Source organism: Phacochoerus africanus, chromosome 7 (assembly GCF_016906955.1).
Source record: "Phacochoerus africanus isolate WHEZ1 chromosome 7, ROS_Pafr_v1, whole genome shotgun sequence".
Taxonomy (NCBI): Eukaryota; Metazoa; Chordata; class Mammalia; order Artiodactyla; family Suidae; genus Phacochoerus; species Phacochoerus africanus.
In genome coordinates this window covers 67,087,838-67,102,903 of record NC_062550.1, presented here as the reverse complement: position 1 = coordinate 67,102,903, position 15,066 = coordinate 67,087,838, and positions in this window count along the sequence as shown.

Sequence of the window (15,066 nt, the reverse complement as noted above, 5' to 3'; positions counted from 1 at the left end):
AGATGAATTTTTAAAAACTGGAGACATAGGTCTTCAGTGTCAAGTAGCCAACAGGTTGTGCCTGCAAAGAAACAAAGACGTCTCTAGCAGAGAACAAAACTCAGGCAGGTACAGAATTGGGATTATAAAGTTGATACATTCTCAGGTAAATGAAAAAGGGGTTAGGTGAGCAGCAGGGGACAAGATATTTGGCTTTGTAGGGTGGCTTTCCTCTCCTTCCTTTTCTCCTTGGTGAGTGAAAGCCTCGTAAAGGTCTTGGGCTCCTGATGGTCCTGAACAGGCCTGAAGTCTGTCTTTCCTTCCCTCTCATCGCAGAGAACTTGTTGCCCTCAAGACCACCATGACCGATACAGACCGAATGTTTTCACCTGGGAAGAAATTATGGTTCCCTGGGACATGGCGGGACGAAAGTTTACAAGTTAATGACCCGGTTAGTCCCGTTTTAGGACGTGGCAGTGTGCACCTGATACTCCGGGCTTCAGTGGTTAGAAAGTGTAAGCCCTCCTGTGCCTGGGTTCTCTTTTTCAGCATTAGTGTCCCTGTGTCTCCTCTTCCTCCATTTATTTTCATACAAACCAGTTGGTCTACTTTCACATTCTTTTACAGGCCTCTTTGAAAAAACAAGATGGCTGTCATCTTGGAATAGGAATCAATTTTACACAAATTGCTTATCTCATCCTTGCTATCAACAAGACAAGTCCTGATCATTTTATCACTATTTTTTTAATTTTTATTGAAATGTAAAGGACATGTAACATTACTGTAACAGTTTTTCTTTTGGCAGTGCCCCACAGATCACATAGGTTTTTTTTATCCTCTTTTTCATCTTTTATTTTTTTTCTTGTTTATTTCAAAATTCTTGACCTCTAGATCACTCATTCTGTTTTCCATTGGTAGAGTACTGCTGTGCATGCTCTTCATTGCATTTTTCTTTTCTTTTAACAGCTGCACCCATGGCATATGGAAGACTGAATCCAAGTCACAGCTGTGACCTACACCACAGATACTGCAACACCAGGTACTATATCCCACTGCAATGGTCTGAGGATTGAACCCATGCCTCTGAGGTGACCTGTGCTGCTCTCAGACTCTTATCCCACCGGGCCACTGTGGGAACTCCCTATTGCATTTTTTCATTTCATTAATTTAATCTAATTTCCATTTGGTCTTTTTTTATGATTTCAATCTCTTCAGTAAATATGTCTATTTGTTCCTGTATTATTTTCAGTGGTTTTTTTTGTGTGTGTGTCATCTTTCATCAAAAGGTAAGTTATATTTGACTAGTATTTTACAGGACAAATTCTTAGAACTGACTACTGATAGAAGCATGGAGGTTAATTTTCAAGATATGGCATCAAGGAGTTCCCATCGTGGCATAGCGGGAATGAATCCAACTAGGAACCATGAGGTTGCAGATTCCATCCCTGGCTTTGCTCAGTGGGTTAAGGATCTGGTGTTGCCCTGAGCTGTGGTGTAGGTCTCAGGTGTGGCTCAGATCCTTCGTTGGAGTGGCTGTGGTTTAGGCCGGCAGCCGTAGCTCAGATTTGACTCCTAGCCTAGGAATCTTCATATGCAGCAGGTGAGGCCCTAAAAAGCAAAAACAAACAAAAAACCAAGTGTGTGTTTGGAGTTCCCATCATGGCTTAGCGCTAATGAATCTAACTAGTATCCATGAGCTCCATCAGTGGGTTATGGATCACAGCTCACGCCTCAGATCTGGCATTGCTAAAGCTGAAGCTCCAATTCGACCCCTAGCCTGGGAACTTTCATATGCCGTGAGTGCAGTCCTAAAAAGACAAAATATATATATATATATATATCTCACCATATATATATATATATATATCTCACCATGTAGTTTCTGATAAAAGTTAAAAAAAATAAATATTCTAAAGTTTCTGTGGTTGCTTTCACATTTCTTCTCAAATGTTGTCAACATGCATCTATTAGACTGGGTGTCCTTACTATGAATGCTACTAACTAAACATAGAAACTTCCCTGGAGTAGTGTTATCACCAGTCCAACTCAGATAAGCTTACAATCAAGAACACATATGGCATGGATGGACCTAGAGATCATATTGAGTGAAGCAAATTAGAAAAACAAGTATCAGGAGTTCCCGCCGTGGTGCAGTGGTTAACGAATCCATGAGGTTGTGGGTTCAATCCCTGGCCTCACTTGGTGGGTTAAGTATCCAGCATTGCCGTGAACTGTGGTGTAGGTCACAGACGTGGCTCAGATTCCGTGTTGCTGTGGCTGTGGCGTGGGCTGGAAGCAACAGCTCCGATTCGACCCCTAGCCTGGGAACCTCCATGTGCCGCAGGAGCAGCCCTAGAAAAGGCAAAAAGACAAAAAGAAAAAAGAAAAACAAATATCATATGATATCACTTATATGTGGAATCTAATAAAAATGATGCAAAAGAGCTTACTTAAAAAGCAGAAACAAAAGCTCAGATTTCAAAATCAATCTTAGGGTTACCATAGGTGAAACTGTTGGGAGAGGGAAGAATTGGAAGGGTGGGAATAACATATACACACTACTGTATAAAATAGATGATTAATGAGAATCTACTGTATAGCACTAGAAAATCTACTCAATAGTTTGTAATAACCTATATGGGAAAAAAGAATGCCTATATTTATATATATGATTATTTCACTTTGCTGTACACCCGAAACGAATACAATACTGTAAATAGACTATACTCCAATAAAATTTTTAAAAGAACCCACATATGGTTGACACACTAACAATTTTAAATTTATTTACCACATACATTATGTACTGTGCTCTTTCAAAATTTAAATTTAGTCACAATATATAGAATCGCTACTTCACAGACAATTTTTTTGTAGTTAGAGTTGTCAAGTGACAAAATTTATGAATAAAGTAGCAATTCTCTTTATCAACAATATGTGTACTCTGTGAAACATGGCTATAGATTTGGTAATTATATTTTCACCTCTGTTATATAATGAAGTAAAATAATATACAATAAAATATATAATATAAATCAATATATACTAATTTAAAAATATCTCTTTGCAATTTCTGAATAAATAATACTCTAAATATTTTGAAATTGCTTACCAAATAGGTTAAGTCATAGCATCACCTTTTTATCAGATCATTATGATATTTTTCCAAATAATTTTTAATCAAAAATTTTTGAAGTTGTTGAGATGATTTTTCACTTGATGAATGTTATCACCAGCAATATAACGCCCTGTCTATGATCTGAGATATGGTTTGATGTAGGAAACAGCATCAAATTTTTCTTACTTCCACTTTACATTAATAGTCCTTGGATAATTTAAAGTTTCAATGATTTGAGAACTTCTTAACATTGGTGATATTTTTATGGTCTCAGATCCTCAGTTTCTATCTATTGTAGTAACAATTACACTTTAAAATTATTCTGTCCTCAATGTATTGTCTAATTCAGTATATTACTGCCAGGATGTGGTAATCTTTTTTAATGTCATAAATAATTTGGCTGAACACAGTATTTTAGTTGAATGAGAGGCAGGATATCCCAATGGTTAAAGGTGTGAGATTAACAGCTGGGCTGCCTCGGTTTGTCCATAGAACTGTACTCAGTTCTGTCACATAAATTTTAAGTAATCCCTATGCTTCAGTATCCTTATCTATATGATTGGGTTACAAGAGCAATTACAGTATTCAAATGAATGAAGCACTTAGAGTGCTTCCTTGCGGGGAGCTGAGAAAATGCAGGGACTCAAAAAAGGACCTTGCCTAATGGCAGAGAAACCTGAAGGCAGGTTCTTAACCAAGAAAGGGAGCTCACCTGAATGGTACAAGCCGAAGGTGGGTTTTTGGTCAGGAAAAAAGCTCACCTGAACGTGCACGCCGAAGGTGAGCCTCTGGTCAGGATGAAAGCCTGCCTCCATGGTACAAGCCGAGGGTAGGCCTCAGGTACACAGCTCTCACTTTGATGTTGATGGGGAAGAATTAAGGCTTTCCTGGGAAAGCAATTTCCATGATTGCACCAGAGAACATGGATTGTTTCTTGGGTGACCTAGTCTTCCTGCTCTTTTATTTGTTACTCAGTTTTTCTCAGTCTTTCCTGATTATTTACTTATTATTCTTATTTCCCATTCTTATTGTCCTATGGTGATTTGTGATTTAACAAAATTACAACAATAATATAATCAGAATTTCATCCTGAAGGACTTTCCCCTATTTTAATCCAACTTAGTTAAATCATAGTGTTTATCTATTAATTAGTTATACAGTAAATTTTAGAGTTAGGATTTTAATGAGGTTCATAGAAGTTAGACATATATTATTCTTGACCAAAAGATACCTAGCTATGAGTTATAGAAGCTTTTAAGCGATATCTAGTTAAGTTGGTTTATATTTTCTTACACTGTCTCCTTGCCATAACGCTTTAAATATAAGCACCAGTCTAAAAACAAGATTTGTGAATGCCAAATTCTTGTGTCTGTGAACTCTTCAAATTGTAAAGACTGGCTGGCCATGGGATGATTTGTACTGTCTCCTCCTTTCCATGATGTATTGTACCTAATTGCCCTTAAATTGTACCCACTAAGTTTAGTTAAAACAAAGATCTTAAGACATGATGTATGGCTGCTATACCATGTAATAGTTGACCAATGTACTTTTAACACTGTGATGTAATCTGTGGCAAAAAGCTGTCTATATAATCAACCACTTATGCCAATAAAATTTGAGCAGTCCAGCGCCCTGAAAGAAGGGACAAAGAGGCTGTCTCCGTGACTGTACACTCGCCGACACCGCATCCCTCTCCTATTGGGGAAAAAGCGTACGCTCCCTGGCCGCCGGAGCTGGCCTCCGGCACTTCCTGACACAGAATCAAGCCCTATAGCATTGCTAGTTCTCGTTTTTATTAATAAAACTAATGTTGAAGTCCACAATGAATGAGAGTTGAGTGGATTTTGAAGAAACTGAACTCTTAATGGAGGTGAAATTCAGCAGGCCTCCCTGGATCTCTCTGCCCCCTTCCCATAGGGTCTGTCCATTCCTTATGGCCTCCCTCCTTTCAGGGGAGAGGGAAAGATTATTGTGTTGGTGAGTCTATAATGTTTCCTCAATTCTCATGTGCCCTTTATGTCCCAACGCACCTATTCTCCACTCAATACAAAGTTTTCTCCAGTATGCTTGTCTTGGAGAGGCTGGAATTCCTATAAACATGATTCCTGGGATTTGTTTACCTGGGGTAAATAGGCAGAGTCTCAGGGAGCATGGATTTATAAACCCAGCCCCTTTGCTTCCCTGTGGGACAAATATAAAGGACCATTCCAGCTCCCTGTTGGGTCACCCAACCTTTTGTTTTGACATCTCAGATGTCAGTTCAGCTTCTCTCTCTGATAAATCTGCCTCCTCTGGTCTCCTAAGAGAGTATCCTCAATAAACTTCCTGTCCTCAATCTCTGTCTTACCGCTCATTTCCAGAGGAACTTGACTTGTAACAGTTATTTCTGTCAGAGTGAAAAATATCCAACCACTCTAGTAGTGACAGTTCCAAATGTTAGTTCTTGATTTTGGTACCACATATAAAGACCCATTGGAGAGTTTGGACCAAGGTTTACTCTGTGTGCATTTCTATAGCTCTACAGAATGACATGGATACACTGAGGTGTGGGTCACTACGGATCATAGGCTGCTAGTACCAGTTCCACTGGGCATATAAAAAAGACTGGGAGTTCCCATTGTGGCTCAGTGAATTATGAACCCAACATAGTGTCTGTGAGGAAGTGAGTTCAATCCCTGGCCTTGCTCAGTGGGTTAAGGATCTGGTGTTGCTGCAAGCCATGGCGTGGGTCTCAGATGTAGCTCAGATCCCGTGTTGCTGTGGCTGTGGTGTAGGCCGCCAGCTGAAGCTCCAATTGGACCCCTAGCCTGGGAACTACCATATGCTGCAGGTGTGGCCATACAAATTAAAAAAAAAAAAAAAAAAAAGGATTGAATATATTTGATCTTGACTATACAACCCACGTGGATTTCCAAGATGTATTCATACAAACTAGTGGATACCTAAAGGTGTGGTTTCTCCCACAGCCAGCACTTGCAGTAGACAGTAAGCATAAAGAGGATGCTGCAGTGAAGTACTCTGGTGAGTGGAGAGGCCTGGGCTCCGAATTGAAACGCTGTAAAGGAGAGTTCGTTTTGAAAGCTTTGAGGATGAGGTATATACTGGGTTGAATAGTGTGCCCCCCACCTCAAGTTCATGTCCATCCAGAACTTCAGAATGTGACCTTATTTGGAAATAGTCTTTGTAGGTGTAATCACATTAAGATGAGGTCTTGCTGGATTAGGGTGGGGGTTAAGTCAATGACTCCTGTCTTTATCATAAAAGGGACATTTAGACAAAGGCACAGAGCAAAAATGCCGTGTAAAAACAAGAGCCACAAGAAGAATTCCGTGTGATGATGGAGGCAGAGACTGGAGTGATGTGTTTATAAACCAAGGAAGGCCAAGGATTGCTGACAAACACCAGAGGCTAGGAAGAGGCAAGGAGGATCCTCGCCTAAAACCTCCAGAGGTAGCACAGGCCCACTGACACCCTGATTTGGGGTTTCTATCCTCCGGAATGATCAGAGAATAAATTTCTGTTTTAAGTTACCTAGCCTGCAGTAGGAAACAAGGTAGCAAAGCAAAAAATGTTTTTTCAAGAAATGCGTCCATGGACTGTAAGTGTGCTTATACTAGGTGAGGCTAAGGCCTGAAATACTGGATTTCTCCAGGCACTTTTGGAGGAGGACCTAGGGCCTCTCGGGAATATGGGATGAAGGAGTCTGGGGGCATATCCTGGTGATCTTGGGACATTCTGAGGTTCTTTCTTTACTGTCTAGATGATAGCGGAAATTTGCCTCATATTTCCAGGTACAGTGTTCCATTCCTTCTGTCTTTTGTGCCAAGAGAGTTAGTCTCAGATTCTTTCTGATGCACCAATTTCAGACAGGACTGAATTTGCCCTAAGGGGATATTCTGAACAGGGTCAGGAGCCTTCCTTGGGAAATTGTTCTCTCCCTTGGGCTGACCTGCAGCAGAAAAGTTGGGAAACAGATCACTTGCTGTGCACGCAGGTGCCATTCCCTTTGGAGGATAGTCTCATCCTGAACAGGAGTTCTCTGAGCTCTCTCTCTCTCTGCTCTCATATGGGAAAGCTCTACCCTTGCAAAAAAGACTGATGTGATGCCTCTGAACTATGAGTTCGTGGCTGGTGTGAAGCTTCCTGATATTCCTTAGCATCCTCTCAGGTAACTCCTTGGAGTAGTACAGGGTGGAGCTGAGATCCTCAAAGGACAGGGGCTGGGTCAGCCCCTGCCAGGCTCTCACAATCTCCCATTGTGTCTGAAGCTGTGACTTCATCACCCTGAGCACCCAGCAGGGGACAGTAAGGGGTAGGATTCCTTCCATCCTGAGGATATGTTCTTTTTAGGGAATTACTCCATCTCCCACCCTGGCCCTGGGATCTTCTTTGTGACAGGTATCCTCGGTTGCGTCTTGGGACCCTGCATGTTTCTCTTTTTCGTTTTCTTGGCTATTCAGCAGTGCAGGAAGAAAATAAAGTGTGATGGTAAGTTTTAAAAAGGAGATGAAGACGAGGAGAGTGTGTGGGGCAGTGCGTGAGAAGGTGTACTGAATCTGCATCTTGCCCTTACTACATTTTCTGGGAAATGATACCGTATTTTTCTGAACTCTTGGCCTCAGCGACCTTGAACTAGGAGACCCCAGAAAGCATGATATCGTACTTAATAGCAGTACATTTAGTGTCTTTAGAGGGACACAGATTAGGACTGGGATGGGAATTCTGTTATGCCCACAAGACATGAAGTTACTGGCTCTGATGATCTGAGAGCAGCCTCAGAGACATCAAAGTGGCTCTACATGAAGGTGTTTCAAGATGTGCGTTTCTGACTGAGAACCTTTGTATCACTTTCTCTTCATGTAAATATCATCTACTTGAGGCTGAACATAAGGACATGGATGGCAACCATGAGGCTGGGGAGGAGAAATAACTGGAGTCAGGTGGATGTCCTTCACCCTCCCTGGTGTGATTCTAGACATACACTGTCACTGGGGTGATTCACAGCATCTGTGGGCACAGCATCTATACATGAGATTCCTGCATCCTACCTCAGAACCGTAGCTCTCCATGTGCCGAAGGTATCAGCAGATATCTCTGCTTCCCAGCACATACTATCTTCTCTCCAGGATGAACTATTTCAAGCCTGAGATTCTGTTCTGACCCCATAACTAGTTTTTATGTGTGTGAATTTCTCTTTTCTTTCTTTCTTTTTCTTTTTTTGTCTTTTTGCCATTTCTTGGGCCGTTCTCGTGGCATATGGAAGTTCCCAGGCTAGGGGTCCAATCAGAGCTGTTGCTGCCGGCCTACGCCAGAGCCACAACAATGCGGGATCCGAGCGGTGTCTGCAACCTACACCACAGCTCACAGCAACACCAGATCCTTAACCCACTGAACAAGGCCAGGGATCGAACCCACAACCTCATGGATCCTAGTCGGATTCGCTAACCACTGAGCCACAACGGGAACTCCTCTTTTCTTTCTTTTATGTCATGAAATTATGGATCTACTATAGTACTACAAAAAGGAAGAATATACTTTTAAACCTTGACACATATTTGTAAAGTTTCTATGAAAAAAAAAAATGAGAAAATGTTACCAGTTCTGTGATTACAGAATTTTCAATCTAATTTTTTTCTGAAAATGCAACATGATGTCCTTGTCCCTTAGTGGAGTATCTGCAGTATTTTTTAGGGTTTATGGTTGACTTGGGCACATAAACAGAAGTGGTGATTATAAATCCAGTGTCACATCCATAATTTCCTTCAGCAACATCCTGGTAGAAGAAAGCAGAATTTCTTTACACCCAAGAGAATTTGTGGTATATTCAATATGACATTCCCAGAGGAGAAGGAAGAGGAAGTTAAAAGGAGAGAATGCAAAACTTCAACTCAGCAGTTCTGCATAGCATTACTGAGCTGAATCCACAAATTTCTCTTTTCATGTCTGTTCTTGGAATGCTTCTTACTTGTCAGATGATTCTGCGGCTAAGCTGCCACCCTGTGCTAAGGAGTGAAGACAAAGTTGGTTCTGGACATGTCCTACACAAGACAGGGCAGGGTGATCTGCTCTTGGGAAGGGGGATGAGATCAGGAAGGCCTTGTGTTGAGGAGACATGGAAGGAATAAGGTTTGGGGATATTGCCACCTCTGGTTTCTCTGGTTTCCTGGGGACCAGCCTCTGAGCAACTGAATGAACTTTTCTCCATCTGGTTTAAAGTCTGCTTTTTCCTGGCATGTCAGTGACTGCCCCATGACCTCAAAGAGGAAGAAATAAGCTGAGTTCTCTGTGTGAAGAGCTGCTCTAATAGTTTCAGTTTTGTGCACACATAGAGGTAATGTGACTGTTTTTCTCAAACCAAGATTCTTGGTTTGACAAAACATCATAAAATTTTAGGGTGGGAGACCACTGAGAAAGATTCTTTTACTGAAAGATGTTGCATTCGATGAATATTTTGGTGGTTCATGGGGAAAATGCAACCAAATGTTGAAGCTGGTATATCCACCAATTATCCACAAGGCTTTTAATGGCAGACTCTGGATAATGGTAGACTAATTATCCAGAAGTCTTTTTAATGGATTATCTGTACTCGAAGAGATTGTAAGGATTATATAGTCAAATACTATTCCATAAGAAGAGTGGATAATATGTGAGTTCTCCAGGTCACACAGAGTCACTGTTAGATCCAGGATGACCAGGATGATTCCTAGGAGAGGTCCACTCCACCTACATGCTTTCCGCCAGAGATCTTCAACTGCTATTAGAGGACAGAAGACAGGTAGCCCACAATACAGTTACAAAAGTATAGAAACTATTGCCTTTGGAATGGATTAGCAATGAGATCCTGCTGTGTCGCACTGGGAACTATGTCTAGTCACTTATGATGGAGCATGATAATGTGCAAAAATAGAATGTGTACATGTATGTGTAACTGGGCCACCATGCTGTACAGTAGAAAAAAATGTATTGGGGAAATAACTATTAAATAATAATAATAAGAAGAAGAATAGGAATAATAATAATTAAAGGGTTTTCTATGTCTGAAATTCTTACTGAGATCTGATGGCTATGTGAAGAGCCACCTTCGTGGGAAAGTCACCTCTGCCATTGCACAGATTCCCACATCAAAAAGACCTTGACCTTGGTTTATTGCTCTCCTGTTGCCATCTTGAATTTTTTAGTAGTTTGGATAAGGGGATCTGCATTTTATTTTGCACCAGGCCCCCCCCCCCCGCCAAATCCTATAGCCCAGAAAATATTCCCTCAGTGACAAGTAAAAGGGAAATCTGATATCTTATAATCATAGTCTTATTTCCTGGGAAGATGTGTTTGAGCTGTTAGCTGCCAGTCCTTCTTGTAAAGACAAAATTTGAGTGGGCCTATATTTCTTATTTACAACCAGAATTATCTTCTCAGTTTATTTCAGTTATTTCTATGTATCTCTAGGAAGGATGGGACTAGATTAGATTTCACGGTAGGTGCCTTCCTGCAGTTACAGCCACACGTGTGTTTTTTGATGCTGTGGCTGTATTTTCTGTCACAACAATCACATAGATTATCAAAAGATTTCTTGGGTTGATTCAAGATGCAACAAGGTGACAGATACAGTTAAAATGGCAAAACATTGATATTATGATACTTTTTGATACTCTCTAATTACTTAAATATTAAGATTACTCTGATAAGTGTGTGTTTTCATAGAGGCAGATTTTTTATGAAAGGTGAGAATCACATAATTCCTTAAGGCCCATGGCAGGACTTATTTCATAATTTTCAGGGCCCAGTGCAAAATGAAAATGTGGGATTCCTTGTTCAAAAATGATTAAGACTTTAAGACTTTGATGGTGACAGCAGAGCATTAAACCAAGCACCAGGCCCTTGTGAGCATAGGGTCCTGTGCAACTGTAGAGGTTGCATGATCAGGAAGTTGGCCCTGATCCATGGAATTTCAAAGCTGGAGGGCCCAATAAACCATCTTTACCATAGCTGTGTGTGGGTGGTTGGATCCCTTGGGAGGAGAAAACCGTAGACGCTGGAGGAGCTACAGCTATTGACGACTCTCAGAAAAGGCTGGGATTATCTCTGCAGACATTTGGGAATTCAGGATCTAGTCCCCAAGAGTCCTCATGGGATCGATGGCAATTAAGTTGTACCTTCCTGTCATTAAATTCCTCTGATTTAGTCCAATATTACTGGGAAAATTTATAGGCTCATAATTCCTTTCTCCAATTTTACATCCCCACTGTTTGTATAGACTAAGAAACAGATTTCATAGAATTTTTTAATCTCTATTACAGATACTTCCTAGACAATGTTCTGAGATCAGCAGTTTGTATCTAACATTCTTTTCCTGATTTTTTTTTAGGGCCACACCCATGGCATATGGAAGTTTCCAGGCTAGGGACTGATACGCAGCTGCAGCTGCCGGCCACGGCCACAGCCACAGCAATGCCAGATCCAAGCCATGTATGTAATGTCAGATCCACAGCTCACAGCAACACTGGATCCCTAACCCACTTAGCGAGGCCAGGGATCAAACCCTTATCCTCATAGATCCTAGTCAGTTTCATTACCGCTGAGCCACAAAGGGAAATCCTCCTAATATGTTTTATATCATGCAGAAATGATCTCAATCTGAGATGCCAGGAATAGCTGTTCTCACCTTACTTATGATTCTGATGCCTCTAGAGGGCTCTGTTTAGTCTCCAAGCCATAATCATAACCAGGCCCTAAATTTGCTATTGCAGGCTGGTTTTCACATTCCTCAAGGAAAGAAGATTTGGGAGAGGAGAAACTCCTGACCGAAGTCTATGAGCTTGGAAGCGAAGGCGCTGAGCTTGAAAGCAATGGAATTTCATTTGAGAAAAAAGTGTGCATCTATTGAAACGCCATGTCACATTTTGATCCAGACTAGAGGTTCAGAAAATATCATTGCCTATGTCCAAAAAGGATAATTCTGACCTGTGTTCCATTTTTATACACATTTTCCATTAATAAATAGTTTGGCCCTTTCACATCAGTTCCGTGTTATTGAGAAATTTTTGTGTACAGTTAGAGACTTTAACACAACCATTTAGCCACTAAATATATATTTTCTGGGAGTTCACACTGTAGTGCAGCAGAGACAAATCTGACCAGGAACCATGAGGTTTTGGGTACCGTCCCTGGCTTCGCTCAGTGGGTTCAGGATCTGGCGTTGCCAAGAGCTGTGGTCTAGGTCCCAGATGCGACTTGGATCTAGCATTGCTGTGGCTCTGGCGTAGGCCAGCAGCTGTAGCTCCGATTCGACCCCTGGCCTGGGAACATCCATATGCCACTGGTGCAGCCCTTAAAAAAATAAAGAAATATATATATAAATAAATTTTTTCTTTCTTTCTTTCTTTCTTTCTTTCTTTCTTTTTTTTTCCTTTTGCTTTTTAGGGCCATCCCTGCAGCACAAGGAAGTTTCCAATCTAGGGGTCGAATCAGAGCTGCAGCTGCCATAGCTGCCGCAACTGAGGATCCAAGACTTGTCTTCAACCTACACCACAGCCCACAGCAACACTGGATCCTTAACCCACTGAGTAAGGCCAGGGATCAACCGACATCCTCATGGATACTAGTCAGGTTCATTCCTGCTGAGCCACAAAGTGAAGCCCCACTAAATATTATTTTCTCCTCCTTAGTGAAACCATAGGTGAGTGATCTATGGCCAGACTAAGAGGTGCTGAATCTAGATCCAGAGTCAAAGTTTATCATCTTCCAAGATGACCTCATAGTAGAAGCTCTTGAATATTCCAGAAATGTTCTATCCTAATTACATCACTTTTTCATACATAATTTTGGCTCCTCCCTTGTAGACTCTGGAATTCAATTTGATGGAGGCAGATGTAGGTGTGGCAGAAATATCAGAGTGAAAGTAAATCTAAAAACTTCTCAGAGGCATGACTGGAACAGGAAAGGACAGACGTTGATGGGAAACAGAATGTTTTTCTGTTAATTTTGTAAATTTGGTTGTGAAGATTCTGAGGCCTCGACTTATTATCCATCCCAATTCTGACTTTTCATGATTGAGTTTGGGGTATAGCACATAGTGTGTGCCACTTGCTTAATTTACTATTTTTATTTTTATCTTTTGGCAGTCCCTAGGCATATGGAGTTCCTGGGCCAGGGATCAGATCCGAGCTGCAGTTGTGACCTGTACTGCAGCTGAGGCAACACTGGATCCCTAACCCACTGTGCTGGCCTGGGGATCCAAACTTGAATCCCAGGGCTTCAGGGATTACGCCAATCCTGTTGCGCCACAGTGGGGACTCCTACCTGGTTAATTTAAATGAGGATTATTTCTTATGTCCTCAAGTACAGTGACACTTTAAAATGTAAATAATTTTGGAGTTCCCTGGTGGCTTAGCAGTTAAGGATCTGGTGTTGTCACTGCTGTGGATTCAGTCATTGTTGTGGCGCAGGTTCAGTTCCTGGCATGGGAAATTTGGATGCCAAGGGTGAGGCCCCCCCCCAAAAAAAAAAGGTATGTAATTTCAAGTTACTCCATTGTATGGTCAGATTTTAGCTGGGAAAACAATTTTTAGTTCCCTGTTCTCACCTTCTCTGGCTATAGAAAAAGATCAGAAACTCTGTGCCTCTTGGTGGATAAGAGAAGATCTGGGATCTGGATTAGAGTCAGGGTGAGTGATGATCCATTGGGAGCCGGCCCATTCTTGTGCATGTTACAGCCATGGTGAAGGTGAATAGTCTCCTCAACTCATATCCTGGAAAATACTGGTGCTGACATTTTGGAAAAGAGTTCTAGCATAAGCAGTTAACGTTCTCTCCATAAATTTACTCTCTGTTTCACTATCTCTGAATTATTTGTTTGGAAGACATAAAGTAACCCCCTAGATTCCAGCTAGGAATACAGAGAAGTCAAATGATAAGTCCTTCCTAGCAAAAAGTGCCTACTCTCAACTGCAAATTCCTCTCTCAGGTGTGCCCATCAGTGGAAAGGGAAGGGGATAAGGTCCTGAGTTTCTCACCTGCTGTGTTAGCGTCAGCAGGGTTACCTATTATACAAAGGAGGGTCAGACTTGCCATTCTTCTGAGCTTCCTGAGAAAATCATTAGCATTCATACATCTGCTGAGGACAAGTATACTTCCTACATCTGACGTGTCCAAGTTCTCAGGTCCTTTGAATAATAAGAAATAAAGTGGTTTGATTCATTAGCTTTGTTTACTGGACCTATTTCTAATAGTTCTTGAGTGTGTTTGGGTTATCGCACTTTTAACTACTACTTCCTGAAAGTGTGTTTTTTGTGAAATTCTCAGTCTCCTTTTTCTTCATTTTATTATGTGCCTCCTATCTTCTCTCTGCTCCACCTTACTGAAGGGATAGACATTTTGCTGCTTCTTCCTCCTCCAAAAAATTACTATCAAACGCTTATTTTATGTAGTCAACATTTATTGATGTTTAGTGTTAAAGGAGGGAGAGGAGGGAAAATAGCCTGAGGCAAGATGTAAATAATTAGCAAATTTCGTCTCATCTTCATGTCTCACTGTTGTCCTCTCCCATGCCCTCTACCTGAAGGATTTCTCTCTTGGTTTCTCTTTCTATTTTTCACCCTGTCACCATTACTTAGTACACACTCTCCTGTCTCTATTGATCTTTCCTGATGTTTTTTTTCTTACAGGTTTGGAAATCCCGCCCATAAGTGCTCTTGAAATTGACCCACCTGTCTCAGGAATAGAGAGATATTAAAAGAGTACACCACCCTTCCTCCCACAAAGACAAAGAAGAAGAATTTTGTCCAGATTGTATACTTGATTCATGGACTGGAAATCTAAGAAACAGTTTATCCCTTCAGCAGTCACTGCCTGGCCAGCTTTTGGTTCCCTGATTCTCATATTTAAGGCATCTTTGAGCATGAGTGGTTCCCACTAAATACGATTTGCACATTCTGCCTATTTGGAGTTTAGATCAACTTGGTGCTTTGATCTGG